The sequence below is a fragment of the Rhinolophus sinicus genome, linkage group LG09, assembly GCF_036562045.2.
Source record: "Rhinolophus sinicus isolate RSC01 linkage group LG09, ASM3656204v1, whole genome shotgun sequence".
Lineage (NCBI taxonomy): Eukaryota > Metazoa > Chordata > Mammalia > Chiroptera > Rhinolophidae > Rhinolophus > Rhinolophus sinicus.
The window spans coordinates 13323657-13340830 of record NC_133758.1 but is presented as its reverse complement, the minus strand read 5'-3'; the positions used below and the strand labels follow the sequence as shown (position 1 = coordinate 13340830).

The following is a 17174-nucleotide window of genomic DNA, read 5'->3' as shown; positions in this document are numbered from 1 at the left end:
CAGGCTGGGCTCTGGGGTTATCCTGTTGACAGAAATGCATCCCGTGTGATTTATGGGCTGCGGTAGTTATGTGGTTTCACTCATTATGGGAAGTAAGATAACTGAACTCTTTATCATAAAGCTCATCCCACCCGAAAGACCAGAGACAATCTGTTCTATTTTTTATTAGGCAGGACCTGGCTTGGTCCTCCTGGGCTGGGAAGCCCCTGTGGGAACAGGAAGTTGCTGGGGGGCAGGAGAGTGGTGGCAGATGGCTCTGTGAGGAGGATGGTGACAGCGGGGACTCGGTTACTGAGCTGGGAAAGGCCTCGAATGCCAGGAAGAGGTTTGCATTTGACAGGATCCTGTGGAAGGAAAGAGTTCCAGCCCTAACATGTGTAGCCATAGCTCACTTCTCAGAGGCAGCCACAGTTGTCTCTTTTATCTCCTGCGTCTAGCTTTTATCGCCATGTCTCCTAAACATAATTCATGGCTGCTACTTGAATTTTCAAACTGGATTCCCATTTTGGAAGTTAAAGATCCACTACTGTCACCTACACACCCCTGTCCCTCTCACATCTGACAGTGGTTTTATCATAATATTGGTTAGGGTGGTTTTCTGTGTTTACCTGGTGGTGACTTTATAAGTGCTCTTGACTGTGCCCCAGGTGGTATGCTATGATTTCTGTCCCTTCACAACCCTTTTTCCTGCCTGGTATTTTGTTTGCTAAAATATTCCCCAACTCTTCTCTCAAGGTCCCGTCCTGGGCTCTCCTGCGATGGCCCTGAGTGTTCTCTTTACTTCTCTCTGATATCGGGGTCTCTGTTGGCTCCTTTTCTCTTTTTTCTGTTTCTGATGTTTCTGGTTTAGTGGTGCTAGGTTACTCTGTTCTATCCTATTTATTTCATTAAATAAAAAGCATCCACCAAATTAATTTCATAACCACGGGTTGTCTGACTTGCATTTTGAAAAACGCTGAGCTAGTTGACTACTTAAATTGATGCTATAGCATTGCTGGTGTTAGTCCTACCTTCGTATCTCCATGAAGCTTTCAGAGAGAGCAAATGGCAGAATTAGAGATCACAGAGGGAGTTCACGACAGGGGTCCACACCACCAGCCATCACTGTGTTGAACACGGGTGTTTGAGGGCCGTGCAGGGTGCTATGGTGTGCGCTGGGGGTGGCCCGGGGACAGGTGCTCCAAGCTGAGGGCTCAGCAGGTGCACACCTGATGTTTTGATACCTGGTCTGAGAAGCAAGCCATTGTACTTCCTTTTTTTGGATAAATTACTAAATCATGTGGGAAATAAGCACCTTCACCCCTCCCTTCTTGCTCCTTGGCCGAGGAATGGGATTGGGCGCTGTGTGGCAGACACACAACAGGAAGCCCAAGTCCCTCGAGGACCTCGCTGGCTCATTTCACAGGGGACCACAGGTCACTGTAGCCCAGTGTCCACTCGTTCTCTGGATGTTATTCTGTGTCCGCGGTGCTCTGCCTTCAGATTGCCCATGTAGCCCTTTGCACCAAAATGTACGTACTGTTAGTTGGTATACTTGGGCGTTTTACAGTGCAAACTCCACTTAAGCTATTCCATTGGGAAGACTAGAGAGCATTTATTTTGTTGTCTTTATGTAAGACTGCTGCACGTATTCTAGGGGTGAGCTGGGAGGAGAGGGTAATAGGATTCCCTATTATCTCTCCCTCACTGAGCAGGAGACCCTCAGTTACATTTCTTTCAGTACCCTCAGTTATTTATTTTGGGGGACATAATCCTTAATGAACTGAAACTTGGTTTTGATGACATACGAGGAGAGAGAATGGGGCTGATAATGTACTCAGAAGATAATCCATGCTATCAATTTTATAATCAGAAACATATATTTAAAGTAATGCATATTTGTTTTAAAAAATCAGGCAAACACCAAAAACAAAGCAGGAAGTGAAAACCCCTGAATCTGGTGGTGGTCCTAACAGATGAAGAGTCAAGGAGTCCTTTGCATCCATTACTTGATAATTGCCAAAGTCACTCTATGCTCCGGCAGAGCCGTGGAGATCTGGTTGAGGTCAGACAGCTGTTGAAGGCGCTCAGCTTCCCAACGGCTGCGTTCATACATCTGCTTTCTTGCTAACCTCCAGAGGGGGAAACTTATGAAATACTTGCAGGACACCCCCCCCCCCCCCCGAGAGTAGAGTGTGGCTGAAGCGCAGAGTGAGGGGTGGAAGGAATGGAGAGAGAGCTGAGGTGGGGGCGTTTACGCAGGTGGTGGTCAGGGCTTTGTCGATTGTTAGGGTGACTGGAATTGGAGTTGTCCACAGGGTGTTGACGTCAGGTTTATGTTTTGGTTCCATTGCCGTGGTTCAGTCTTCATGGTCCTGGAAGAGGTCAAGAGCAGAGGCTGGGACACATTAGGAACTGTCCAGGTCACCGAGGTGAGAGATCTTGGTGGCCTGGACTAGGATTGGGGCATCCAGAAGGTGGATGGAGTTATCAGGTACCTACACCTGGTCTCAGAGGGCTTCCATCTAGTGAAGGGCTGAGCGTTCAGTGTAACAGCGGCCACACAGTTGCAATATGGAGGGCAAATGTGTAACAGGGAGATTCGGTTGCAAATATCAAGAAACGGTTCAAGTTTCGGTCGGTGAATTTTTTTACTTGATTAAAATCAGAATTCCCAAAGCTAATAAAAGCCCACTGTTTGTCCCACAAAGGGCCACCAGCACGAGGAAATATACAGTATGTTCGCTCGTCATATTACAAAAAGGCAGATTGGTGCTGCGTGCTGTAAAAATTCCAATCAGATTGGTTCCTTTCTTAGTAATCAATGGATTCTTTTGTCCATTTCTGAGCAAAGGATTCCTTTCCATTTTTAGTGCTGTATTTTAAGTGTTTTTCTTCGAGGAGGAATGCATCCTTTGTGTAATCCATCCATTCCCCTTTTGGCTGCAAAGTTCTGCCAATGAATGAGCCCTTTTGTGCTGCCCTCAGCCCCTCATGTCTCCACTGGAGATAAAACAGGTGGAGTTGCCTTTGCTTTGAGTGGTCTCTTATTTTTCTGAGATTATGGGAGGCCTGAGAGGAAGTGTTGAGGGTTTCATCATGCTACCAACGGCTGTCAAATTGGTGACAGATGATTCTGATAGGAGCGCCATGGGGACAGAGCATGGGTTTTGTATCCGACCGGAGTTTGAGGCCCAGATTCCCCATCACAAACTCTCCTTAGTCTTGTTTCTCCCCTCTGGGCCTCAGTTTCCTCCTGTGGAGGAGAGCAGTGAGACTTTCCTGATAGACTGTGAAGGGCTGAGCGTTCACAGTCTGGGGTGATGGTCTTGGCCAGGAGCCATGTCCCATTACAGGCATCCAAGGAATGGCTGGTGCTTTGGTTAGTGTCCATTCGCACGAAGAGGGGCCATCAGCAGATTAGGGATTTCTCTCCTTGACGCTGGTGATCCGGGTCCTTACCTTACAGGGGCCTGGGATGGATCGGTGTGTTTTTAAAACACCTTTTATTATCTCCACCATGAAGCTAAGGGAGAAAACAACATACATTATTCAGATTAGAGAAATTATGAACTCTCGTATAGTATTGTCACGGAGAGGCAAGTTATGGTTTGCTGGAATGGGATGAAATAAGTAATCTTGAATTACACAATACAAATAAAATTCCTCTAATGCATCAGGGGTGGGATGGAGGTGAGGCAGAATATGTCCTATTTGAAAGAGTTGAGCCACAGTCTTTTTTTTTTTTTTTTTAAACTTTTATGTACTAGATCACTTCACTTGGCGATGGTTTGCTCTGGTTCTCTGAATGCATGTAGAAATAATTGTAATTTATATGTCATATGAAGTTCTGTTTCTCTCTCTAGCTAGACTACTGTACAAATATATATGCACCATATGTAGTGTTATGCATACATGTATGTGTGTGTATATATTCATATCATTTAGATGGAGTGTAACTAATACGAATATTGGAAAAATTTCCCTCACCCTTCCCCAATTTCTAAATTTCAAATTAAAAACGTGAAATAATCTTAGAACCCATGCCTGTGGTTAGTAAACCTGGCTTGGCTCTTGCATTCCAGGCTTCTGCCTGACAAAACTCAGGGGGGCTGTGAAAACAGTACTGCCCTATTTTGTGAAAGCGCATATGATTTATGGTCATGGCAAATTTCAGATAAATGTAATACTAGCAGGCAGCTGTTTTGTCTTTGTTTCCCTCTACAACATTTCTAATTGAATTTGAACTACCCACTTTTAAATTCGGATTCTAATTTAATGTCTATAATTTTGTTCCGTTTTCAGAAGGAAATGTCGTGTGTCTTCCTATTGGGGTGCTTTAGGGAGCTGATATTGATGGATTTCTCTGTCTGAAATGTAATAGCCTTGCAAATGGGCTCGGACACGTTGTAAACCTCAGCTGATTTATGAGTGGCAGCGTTTAAAACTCAAGCTATTTAAAAGGAGTTTTGAGAGTCTTGCCTCTACTCTGTTTTGTAGAAACAACTGCATTTAATGTATTTCATTTCTTACTCCTGGCTTAACCAAGTCTGTGTTCAAGAAAAGACTTTTTATACCATTTTAATGCCATATATTTAAGGAACATTGAGGCCCAGATAATGAAGACTCTTGAAATGAGAATTTACTTTCTCATCTCCTGTGCAGCATAAAAGGAGCTTGAAAATTATAAACCTCACTTTTGATTATTTTTACTAATTACTTCTATATAAGAAGACCCTTAATCTCAGGTGTTGATGGATTATCAAGACAACCATCAAATTGGATTAGGGCCCACCCTAGCAGCCTCATTTTAACTTATTCACCCCTTTGAAGACCTTTTCTCCAAATATACTATAGTCACATTCCGAGGTACAGGGGGTTAGGGCCTCAACATAGGAATCTGAGGTGGCATACTGACTTAATTTTGTGCTTTTTTTGTGAGAATGGACCAATGTGCAGTGGATTTTTGGAGCTTTCTTAGAAGAAAGGTGAATCCATATTTTTGGTGTTTTAAGATTTTGTTATTTGTTTGCTCTAAGAAGTTGAGAATTTAAATGTCCTTTGACTAAATGATTCCTCTTCATGGCACATCTAAGGAGCCTCATATGTTTGTCTTGATTGAGTAAAACAATGTGGATCCTTTCTGAGATGCCTTACACCAGCTGTGTAATTGCATCAACGGAAAGTGGCGGAAGAGGAAGCATTTGCTCAGGGAAAAGGTGAACTGTCAAAAGGTTTACTTGAAGACTGGGTGTACCTCTAAACATTTACTGAAGGTGGTGAGACGCTGACAACTGATGTGACCTTAGGTGGAGTTTTCTGGGTCTAACTCATTAGGTTTCCTGAAGAAATATTGGAGGGATCTGAGAACCTGAACGGTGGTGGGTCCAGGTGGCAAGCTGGGATGAGAGCACCGCTTTTCCACAGGCATGCACTTTCCTGGGAGTCCAGGTAAAGTTACTCACCTTTCCCCTTAGCACCTGACTGTGGAAAGTTACCGCTGGTGGCAGCCAAGACTTCCGCATACTCTTCAGAACTGCTTACGCCCTTGAGTTTTCCAGCTTTATCTCACCTTTCCCGATTAGTGTATTCTCCTAAATGAGGCGTCTCACAGTTAAGGAATTAATGTCACTCGGTAAGACTTTTCTGGGTGGGGGTTTTACCTTCCTGGGGCATTTAAAAACTCTGCTAATTCATCCGTAGTCGTTTTACATTACCTCAGGATTCTTCAGCTAGTAATTCCTCTCTAACATAGTTGAGCTAACTTACTTCCTTCTAGAAGGATTTGGTTCAAATCTCAGGGTTGTGAACTTTTATTTAGGAACAAGTCTAAATGGGCATGATTGGTTTTCTTAAATGACTGTTGCTTTGGGGAAGTAAACATAAGAAAATGAATGGTAAAAATGTATGAACACTGTGCAAGCTGTGAATTTGTTTTCCTAAAGGAAATGTTTCTCTTAAATGATATAGTGAGACAGGAAGCTTTACTGGGGATAGTAGTTTATTTCTGTGCAGTTACTCGAGTAAGGTCCTCTCTAGTATTAAATATTGAGTAGAATTGTTAGATTAGTTTTTGGAAGAAAGGTGGGTTTTCTTTAAGGTTTTGTATTGTTTCGTTATTTGCCTGTTAAAAGAATTTGATGAAGATTTAAATGTAAATAGCTGAATAACAGCACTGTGCATGAAGGGGTGGTACCTTTTAGTTCTGCAATCAGTACATCCGTTTACCTGCTATTCACCCTGTGCTATGGACCTGTGTGTTTTTGATAAATTTTAACTACTAGTTTGAAACCTTTGTTTCTAGTACTTAAAGGGAAAAAACATTACAGGCAGCAATTATTTGGGCAGACAGAATGCATTTTAGACCTTAGATAGCTAGATTGCTTTGAATATTTACTTATGGAGGAGTAGAGGCGGATGGCACAGACCATTCTTTTTCTGAGAGGGGTACAAGGTGTTCCTTCTGGTAGCAGGTCCCTTTGTGAGCTGGCTGCCCATTGTTGCATGGTGGGCCGGGCTGGCAGGCAGGGCACTGTTTCCTATACTGGGGACCTTGTTTCAGTGGGGGTGGGGGTCCGCTGTGGTCTTGCCTCCCTCCCTTCCCCTGACGCAGGTAAGTCAGTGTAAATCCGGAAGCCTCTGGCTGCAAAAGAACTTGAACTTAGATTCTGTTAGGGAGTTCAGGCTGCCCCTCAACTAGGCAGAGAGATTAGAATCTAATCTACTTTTTCAAAACCTCTACATGGGATTTCATAATGTTCCTGAGTATTATTTTCTGGTGACTAACAACCTTGACTTTTTAGAGTCCTTCCTTTGCCAAACGTGCATTCCTCACACGCTCTCTTAAAATAATTCTTAAAATTATGCCTGAACATGCAGCCCTCTGGAATGGGCAGGGGGCGGGGTGGGAGCAGAGGTTGAGGGAAACAAACTGCTCCTTCTGCTCTGGAGAAACTTGCAAGGGAAGAAACTGAGGACTGTTCTCCGGGCTTCCAGTCTGCCATGTCCACCCTCTTTCTTCTCTTCTTGTTTCTTTCTCCTCAGAGTTTTAACAGGCTCCCTTACTGTAACTCCATGTAATTTGATGTTTCCTGCATCATGGTTTGCTTGCAGAGGTCAGAGATGAGTTGCGATAATTCAGCATTTAAATCTCTGGTGCATAGTTGGTGCTCAAATAATGGTTGCTAAATATGAGGGTCCAGAACCAGTGTGAAAATACGGAAATCGCCGTAACATGGTAATTTACAGGGTGGTTGTGAAAGCTAGGAGTAGTAGTGTGTAGTGTGTGTGTGTGCACACGTGTGTATATGTCAGGGAGGCAGTCTGGACAGGCTTCCTGCTGTTTTAAGTAGTACTGGACACGTTATTGGGTCAAGTCTTAATAGCAATTGAATTGACTGGATTTTGAAGTAAACTGTGGGATTAGAGAGCACAGAGGAGCCTGTGTAAGAGGGTGGAGCCGGGACGATGCTCAAAGAAAAGCCTTAGACTGGTGTAGCCAGGAGTGCCTGAGTGTTCCTAGGTCAGGACGGGAAGAGAGTGTGTGTGTGTGTGCGTGTGTGGTTATTAAAATATATTATTCATGTATTTGATGAAATCGAGTATAAATAATCTATGCCACAGGATAGAAGCAGCAAGATTCGGTAAATATTGGAAGACATAAAAAGAATCTGTTGCAGTGTAAAGACGTTCTATCTTTTCATGCAAACACTTGAGTTTCTTCTTATGAAAGCATAATTCATGCTCTTTGGAAAAAGAAGAATAAAGAACCACCCAGACATGATTGAAAATTATGACTGAACGTGAAAATACTCCCAATTCTCACCACCCTAGAGGAACCTTTGATCACGTTTCGGTATATGTTTTTTCCCCACGGAGTGACTCTTCATATGAGTTTTTAGGAAGCTGGGAGGCTCTGGGACAGAGGCATTGAGATGAGCACTGAGAATCTGTTTCGTTTTTGGTGTAGATCGCAGTTCCTCTTCTCAGCCTTGCTGGCTCAGAGAGCGGGACGTATTCAGGGCTGGGATGCTTGGACGAAGGGGGTGAGTGTTGGGGATGCAGATCTGGGGTCCCCTGCATGCAGAAGTGTTGCTGACTCTTCTCACACATGTCCATCCAAGTTTTTGCTGGGAAGAGGGGACTGAGCTTATCCCTGCACATGAGTCCAGGGCAGCCCAGTTGCAAATGAGAAATCTTTAAAAATGGTGCCAATCGCCCAATTTACTCTGGGATACCCCCTCGTTTGCTTTAATATTTAATAACACTGTTTCTCAAACTTCATTGTGCTTCAGAATCACCTGGGACCTTGTAAACACAGCTCGCTGGACCCCAGCCCCAGAGAATCTGATTCTGGAGGTTGGGGTGGGGCCTGAGAATTAGCATTTCCACCAAGTTGCCAGATGGTGGCAGTGCTGGTAGTCTGGGGTCCACACTTTGAGAACCACTGTCCGTCCTGCCCATTAAGACTTCCAGAAAAGTTGGTACTTCCAAGAAGATGCTCCCTGCTGGTCCAGTGGCTTCTTAGCACATCTTCCTGCATAGAATCTTGCAGAGAGCTAGCACCTATCAAGTGTGGGAAATGTGCGGCGAATTGGCAAGACGGGTATCAACATTCCATGACTGTTACCAGCCATTGAAGGGCTGCTGAGGTCCTTCCTGTGTCCCCGGGGTTTTAGGGGCCAGAGGACACCAAACGAGCAGGTCAAGGTTGTCTGGCTCCAACTCCCCCTTGGGTGGGATGGTTATATCATGAGTTTTATCATCCGATGAATGAATTTGTAGGTTCTACAATCTCTCATTGGATAATAATTTTTAAAAAATTACCCTCATAAACCTAACAGGTTCTTTATAGATGGACCTAAAAAAAACAGAGGCTTTATAAAAGATACAGAATGAGGCCTGTAGCTGAAGAAATGTAAGTTAGAAGTGGGAAGAGGTTGCTGTTTGTGTTTCCTAGCGTGCATGTTGGAAGAGTCAAAGGAAAAAGCATGTTGCTAAATATCACTAAACATCGACAGTCAAAACCAAGTGCAAAGTGCTTGGCATTCAGATGAAACATGACTTTCAAATTATAGAAAGAAATGGCATTCAGCAGAGATTGGTCAATAAAAGAAAAACGAATAAAATATTTGATAGATAACCCTTAAAAATAAAGTAAAAAATAGACATGTGATATGGGCCTTAAAAAAGGCCGTAAGTCCAAGATGTTTTCTAAAGTGAAAACTATGCACAGGCTGTCCTGACTTTGCACGATTCCGCGGGAACTGAACTTCTGTCCGTTCTGTATGTTTACTGGACCGCATAGGACCTTCGGCTGCTCTTGGGGTAGAAGTCTTGTTTCAGACAGAGGGGACAGTGAGGAGTTGTGTGCTGTAACCACTAGGGGCAGAATGAAGTGACATTTACAGCTCCTGTTAGCACCTGCTGCGTCCCAACCCCCACCTGGAACTGGGAAGCTTCAGTTTTCCAAACTCTCAGAAGCTGCTGCCAGGACAGGATCCGGTAAGCCCAGATATTATTCACATATCCAGTTATTCATCAGATTTTTACAAGGGCCTCCTGTATTTCAGATGCAGTTCTGACAATGGGAAGGAAACGTGTGTGTGCATATGTAGGTAGAAAAACAAAAGCAGTTTTGAAAGGTTCACTTCATGTTGGAATTTCTCCCCTCCTACATTATGTGAAATCCGTATCATGACAGTTCAGAAATAATCAGACTTCACAAAATGTTGCTGCAAAAGGAATAAATATTTTAAAATGTATTTCAGATGGTCTTTCAGAGAACTAGCACACTGACACTCGCTGGCATCCTGCTGCTGTCTTCACCTTAACATTCTTCGTCCCCATCCCCCCACCCCCCCGAAAGTGTTCTGTTGGAAGTAACACAACATTTGTAATTTTACTTCTGGTATCACTTAGTTATAAATATCTTTTGAAACAGTACACACCCACGTAGTAATTATTTTGTAGTTTGAAAAAAAAGTGAGAAAACTTGACTTTGATAGTTTTATATTAAAAAAAAAAAAAAGTCCAGAGGTGAAATCCTGTAATTTCAGTATTTCTATGAGGAAACTGAAAAAAAAAATAATTTAACAGATTCCTAGTTTGCTTTTTTAAAAAAAGTTCATGATTCCAAACACGGCAACATTCCAGTAAGCTAGGAATAGAATTTTTCCGTCACCGTCTCATTAATGAGTTACGTCTTTGTCATAAAACGGCATTGCTGAATAATGAGGCTCAGCTGCAATGTGGAATCTGCTAATGCACGTTTTAAGGAAGCGCAGCTCTAGAGGTGGTGATTCTGCCCAATGTGAGCTCAATACCTCTGGCATACTTGTCTCCTTTGAAGTGTGAAGCCAGTGACCGTGAACGTGATTCTGATACCTGGGAGCTAAGTTAGAGATGAACCTCACTCATGCTTTGCCACTGGCTTTTCAGCCACAGAGATGACAGGAGGTGCGGGAGGAATTAGGAAGGCCTTCAAAGGAAGGGGTTGCTTTGTGGGCCTCTGGCCATCAAGGGTGGCACAAATCCCATTATCCTTGTCACCCCGTGATGTGCTGTCCTGGGGTTGCCAGCAGCTCTCCTAGGTTTGTGGCACTGGGCGGCGTGGCTTCTTAAGCTTTCTAATGGGACCGCTCAGTTCTGCTTGCAGCTTTTCCCTAGGGGAGGTTTGTCTCAACTCGCTTGTTCCTGTTGCTGATTTTGCTTTTCTGTGTTGTTTCCGTTTAGCTTTTCTGCAGCCTTCAGGCTAGCTCCAGTCACTCCTTGATCCAGTAACCGCTTGCTCTTTCTTCTAGTCCTTCCCTTCCAGTTGTCTCTTAGGACAATGCAGAAGCAACCGTTGCAGAAGTGTTGCTATTCCTCATAAGAAGAATTTTACATCTCTTGTTAGAGCCAGTTAGCCACCATAAATCCATTTTGGAATAAGATGTAGAATAACAGCAAATGAGACCCTCCCCCCCACCCTTTTACCCCCGCCCCCCACCCCGCAAATGTTTATGAACGCTCTTATTTCTATTGGTTAGTTCATTCATGATGTTTTGAAACTGGTTGCAATTAAGGAAGCATTCTGATTTATGCATCATCTTTTATGTTTCACTGGGAGATAGATGGGGATTGTAATTATTATTCCTCGGTTTTGCCTTAGAGAAGTTACATAATATACACACTGAAAGTGTGTAATCTTGCATAAATCGCCTCAGACTGGGTTCTTGGCTCCTCAGGTACAGGTCTTCTAAGATCACATCTTAGAGTTGGGAGGGGATGGGGGGACCATCTGGTTCATTTTCCTCCCTCAGTGACATCTCTGGCAGGTGGCCGGCCTTTGCTCTCGCCGGTTCTCACCAGCCAGCTCTCTGACTCAGGAGGCCACCTGCTCTGTTTGAGCAGGAGGTTTAATGACTAGAATCTCCTTCCCCTCAGTAAGATGCATCTGCCTTCCTGCAGCTTTCACTCCTTGCTTGCAGTTTGCCTTTTGCAGCCGCATAACATACAGTGACTGATTCTGCCACACACACACCCCCACCTCCCTTCCTGCAGAAAGAATCTGTATTGTTTTTTTTTTAAATAAAAAGGCCTGGTTAAACATTCCTAAGTCTTCATGTGATGTCTGGTTTGTTTGTTTATTAACAATCCTGGCTACTTAAAAACAAATGTTTTGAGTTGTTAATACATTTAAATGGTGTTAAATTAAAAACGGACAGAAGGCTGTGCAGTGAGAAGTCTGTGTGTATGTGTGTCTGCCTGTCTGTCTCAAAAATCTCTGTCCGTAGCCACCTGGTTCCTGTCCTCACAACCAGCCAGTTTTGTGTCCTTCTAGAGTTTCCTTTATGCACATGCAAACAAATACTGGTGTGTGTATACGAGCACATCTCCTTCCTCCTTTTTATGTAAAGGATAGCATACTCCACATGTTCCCACCTGGCCTTTTCGTGTGACAGTATGTCTTGAATTTTCAAGCCCGTACATAGAGGACATCCTCATTTTTTTCTTAATGGTTGTTTAGTCTTTTGTTGTTTGGATTTTGTTCTATTGGCTTAAAAAAACCAAGTGAAACAACACCCACCTCCCTCCTAAGTAAGTCATGCCACGTGGGTTTCTACATAATGCTGGCCCAGGGCACAGTCTGGTGACACTCCTGCTCTGGACTTTGCATAATGCAAGTGGTTTACTTGGTCATAATCCTGAGCTTGAGATAAAATACAACCTCACAGGTGTTTCCCCACTTTTGATGCTCTTCTGTCCTTCTCTTGTGCACGAACTCCGGCAGCTAAGTGTACACGCCACTATCAAATGCCATCCTGGGAGTTCTGGCCCATCACCCATCCTGGTGAAGTCTTTTTGGATTCTGATCCAGTCATCTGACATTTTATCCAGTTGTGCATATCCACCACCAATTGGATTAGCCCGCCATCAATATCCCCATCCAGATTTTCCTGACACAGTGTTGCCCCGGATGGAGCTAACAATAGAGCCCCATGAGGTAACCCCCTGAGACCTTCCTGGCGCTTTCTAATCATTATACTTTGGATAGGAGTTGGCAGCTGGGTGCAACCAACCGCTTCTTGCTTAGCTTTAGTGTCAGTTCACTGTCACACGGTCATCTTGTCTGGAAGACTAGAGTGTGGTTTGGCCAGAGTCTATGCAGCGATTAACCTCACCAGAAAAGGAAGCAAGTGACTCACTCTTTAGCGAACCTCAGCTGTAGATTGTGGCTCCTTTTGTAAATGCTCACAGAATGTTTAGTAATTCACTCTAAAACTTGGCCTTGGATTGATGTCATTCACTCAGTTAACCCCCCCCCCCAAAAAAAAAAAAAAAAAACCACAAAAAACATGTGGGTGCCCTGCTCTTTGCTAGAATCTAGGAAAACAGTGCTGAGCAAGCTAAGAGATCGCTTTGTGGCTCTCTGGCCTTCTTGTCCCCCCCCCCCCCCCCCCATAATCTGCTGTCTTGTTTCATCTTTGGGTGTGAGAGCCAGGAATTAGAAATAGTTACCTTCTGAGGATTAAGCCAGTCATGAATAAGGTATTTGTGGGAGCAAACCAAGAAATGATCTATAACTGTGTGGCTGAAGAGTTTGGGAACGTCCACAGTTTCAATGCAGGTAACGTGGGTGAGATCTCCAGGAGGCAGGTTTGGAATTGGGTTGCAATCTGTGGAGGGAAAACCTGTCAGTTGTGTCGCACACTCAGGACAGAGCCTGGGAATAGAAGAGAGACGGGCAGTCTGGAGCACAGGAAGTGGAAGCGAAGGAAGGTTTCTGTCTGGTACTGTTCTTTGAACTTGGGAAGCAGTGGGAGGAGTCTTTCTGTCGGGGAGATCAGCACAGCCTGTGATGGAGTAATCCGACTAAGCGCTTGTTCTGCGCTCCTGCAGCCTTCCGGCTGATTGCAACTTGCATGTGTCCAACTGGCTTACAGAGTAAAGGTACCGGTCCGTGGTCCTTCAGAGCCCTGCAACATGCCATTTTCTCATTGTAAAATCTAAAACTTGACACCAGAATGATTTACCGGCTTTTTTCATGTGTGTCTTTTCCAAGATGCGGGAGCCCTTGGCACACTGACATGAGCCACACTTCTGATCCTCCTTGATCCTGATCTGGGACCCCAGTGCACCCCGCGAATGTCTTCCTTGGGGCCCTTGGCAGTCTCTGCCTCCTGAAACCCAGACCTCTTCCAGTTCCTTCTAGTCAAACTACACATTCCACCCAGAAACCCAGACTTGACTTCATTGCGAGAGGTCAGAGTTCTGAGTGCCATGAAAAATATAGAATTTAGATCTGGAGCTAGGACTTTTGGCTTTCAACAAAGTGCCATTGTTTACTATGATCATTTTTAGAGCTATAAACACAAGATAATTCTTGTCTTAGTGATCTTGTGGGAATTTAAAAATGTTTCCTGTCTTATGATTAGAGTTTTGGAACAAACAGACCATTGATAAATGGATTCTTTGAAGACCTTTTACATGGAGTTTTACCAACTCTTCTGGTAAAAAGAGAATTTTTAATTAGTGGAAGAGAGTGGCCATGTCCTTTAAGCTGGAACTCTTGCCAGCTCATTCATTTCATGGACACCATTCAGTGGCACCTTTCTCTCCCCTCCCCATAATCACTGAATTACTGTGGATTCTTGGCATTTGAAGATCTAACATTTCTAATTGAGAGCCACTCTGAAAATTGACCTGCACGTGGAGGAATCTGCATTCTTGTGTGTTAGATGGGAGGCCCCTGGGGACGCGCCTGTCCCTTAGCATGTCACTGGCCCTAGTCACTACCCACTGCTAACCCCTCAACCTACCACCAACCCCGAAGCCCATGTGCTCCCCATCTCTTCTTCAGGGGTGTATTTTCCAGGTGAAATGATGTGGAATAGTGATATCTGCAAAGAACTTGGGATGACCACCTGGGTTGCCATGGCTCTTCTCTGTTCAGCAGTCAGCAACAAAGACATGTAATGTTGTCACTGAAAGAAAGAAATGTAATACTAGGACTTTTAAGGCATGGGTCAAAACAATAACTATTTAGTTGTAAGGGTAGAGGGGAGGGTATGAGGAACCCTGCCTGATTCAGTGCCAGCTGTGCGGAATGGGCACAGAAGCCCTCACAAGTCATCTATAACTTCTTGGAACTGCCACCAAGTGGCACATAACAAAACCAATTTTACCATAGGCGAACTGATATAAACAAGCGTTAAGTTCCTAGGGCGTCTCATCAATGTTATAAGGAAACAAAACAGCGTTATTTGAGGACCTGTTGTATTAGAATTGACAGAAATCTTATGGGTGCTCTGATGTGATTCTGTTGGAATTTATTTAACGTTCAGCCACCTTGCCTTTCTGGAGCAAGTGGATGCGGTTGCAGCTGGTCTGCCCGATGTCCTGGTCAGAAGGCCTTCCTCCCGTCGTCTTCAGTTTGCCCGTTGGGCCTGGTCTGTCTTCACTCCACAGGGCTCCTTCTAAAGATGTAGTTTTCTAGATGTTGGCCACTCCTATTCGTCAGCCGTTCTCAGTTTTCTGAGTTTAGTTCCCTTTTCTTACCAGCCCTTTCCGTCTAAATATTTCCCAATAATATCAGTAATTCTCTCAAAGGGACCAAGTAAGAAACCCTGTTGAGATTTTACCTCTTTTACCTCCTGAATACTTTTTCTGTGACTACTGTGCAACATTTAGCCACCTCGTTATGCTCTTGACCTATAGTGGACTTAGCGAAAACTCCCAAATCTTTGTCACACTCTGTGAAAGTCACCATCGCCGCTGTTCCTTTATTTGTATAACGGGTTTTAAAATGTCTCGATGCAGGAAGACTGTACTATACAGTATTTGCTTTGATAGACTTCACAGCTATTAATTTATGGATACTTAATTTACATGACAGTCTTTAATATTTCAGAGGAAATCTTGACCCTAGAACATGTGATTACAGTAAAATCCATCTTAGTGCCAGATAGCTGAAGTCCATAGTTTAACTCTTCTACATTATAATTGTGTTAAAAGTAGGGGTTTCAGCCTCCATCCCTTCTTTCCTATCTTCCTTTCACAAGAGATTATTCAAATCCTGTAGCATTTTTGCATGCCTTTGAGCAGTACTGTCCAATGGAACTGTCTGTGAATATGGAAATATTCTCCGTCTACACTGACCAATACGGTAGCCACTAGGCATATGTGGCTATTGAGCACTGAACTTGTGACTAATGTTACCAAGGAACTGACTTTTAATTTTAATTGATTTTAATTAAATAGACTCAGGTAGTTAGTGGCTACCATATTAGACAGTGCAGCCATAGAGTTCAGTTGAGAAAATGAGACTGACTTACAATGAAAAAAAGACTACAGTGATTTATTATTTAAGTGCCAGAATAAATGGTCAGTCTGCAGGACGGGCCAGAGGAAGGCGCCAAGCCTCCCACACTGGGTGTCCATTTCTGACCTCTGTACTGGACGGAGCTCTGGTTTCTGGCTTCTAACTGCCTCTTTGACCTCTCTGCCTGCACACTGGAAGGTAACCTCAGCTCAAGAAGCCCAAGTTCTTTATTTCCCTTAGCCTCAAACCCACTCGTCTTCCTTTATTTTCTATCATTTAATAGCATCCGCCCCCACTAACACTGAAACTGGACACTTGAGTTGATGTCTTCTCTTGCCTTGCAGGACAGAGCCAGTCTGTCACCAAGCCATGCTGTCCCCCTCGGGAATAGCTGTGGAACCAGTCCCGTGTCCTCCATCTGCCAGACCGAGTGGCAGCCGGCATTAGTGCCCCTACCCTCCTCTCTCTGAACTGGCTTCCCCTTCAGTCTGCTCTCTGCTCCTGTCATTAGTGAATTTGTCACTCACATGCCTAAACGTGTTTGCCCTGCACAGCACAGAGGACGAAGCCAGATCCAGGCACCTCTTCCCGTTCCCCACCTCCCCGCATACTGACTGCCCATTTCGAGGCGCCCTCCTGCTTCTTTTGTCTGAAAGGTTGTTCCTCCCTTTTCCTCATTCTTCAAGGCCTGGCTCAAATGTCTACTCATCTGGGGCTTTCCCCAACTTTCTGGCCTATTTCCCTGTCCCCACCCCTCGCAGGTACATTAATTTCTTCCTCCTCTGAGTTGCCGCATGATACCATCCGTTGCTGTTATTCAACTTAACTATGTCATCTTGTAAGTGTGTGTGTGTGTGTGTGTGTGTGCTCCTGATGCACAGAAAGTAAATTCCTGTGGGCGTGAGTTCTGTCTTATTGATTCCTTATTCCTTGTACTGCTTTCAGCACAGAGTAAGCGCTTTTGGTTGAATAACTAACTCACGGACCTGAGCACACCACTGGGGGTGAAGAGGTGCTGTGTGGGAAAGGTCAGGGAAGAAGGGAATTGTGTCACCGTGAAGAGCACAGGTAGTTCGGGAGTAAAGCAGGTTGTGATGAGCCTTCGGTGCCAGGAAGAGGAGTTTCAGTTTGATCCATCGGTCCATGGGGAGGTCTCACTGGAACAATAGAGAAGAGACATCTGGACTAAGGAGGTGGCAGGTGACTTAGGATGAAGCCAAGCTGCCACACATGAATAGTGACTGCATAGGGTGGGCACACGGTAGGTGCTCAGTAGCTTCTGGAAGAAGGGACACTTGCGGTTCTGCTAGCTGGTGGGGGACCACCTTGCTATGAGCGGTTCCATGAACGAGTCTGTGGAACAAAGAAGGGATGCAAGTGGTTTTAAAGG

General features: G+C 44.3%; 1 protein-coding gene across 4 annotated transcripts in view; it reads left to right on the top strand.

Annotated features, from left to right (window-relative positions):
- NEDD4L (NEDD4 like E3 ubiquitin protein ligase) overlaps nucleotides 1–17174 on the top strand; it is a 309137-nt gene that overhangs the window by 71051 nt on the left and 220912 nt on the right. Inside the window, exon 1 of one of the 4 annotated variants that reach the window (XM_074339908.1) lies at nucleotides 5409–5430. The exons of the other annotated variants lie outside the window; for them this stretch is intronic. The gene's annotated coding sequence lies outside the window, so the exon portion shown is untranslated. Of the gene's footprint in view, nucleotides 1–5408; nucleotides 5431–17174 lie in introns of those variants that run through there. 4 annotated transcript variants of the gene reach the window in all.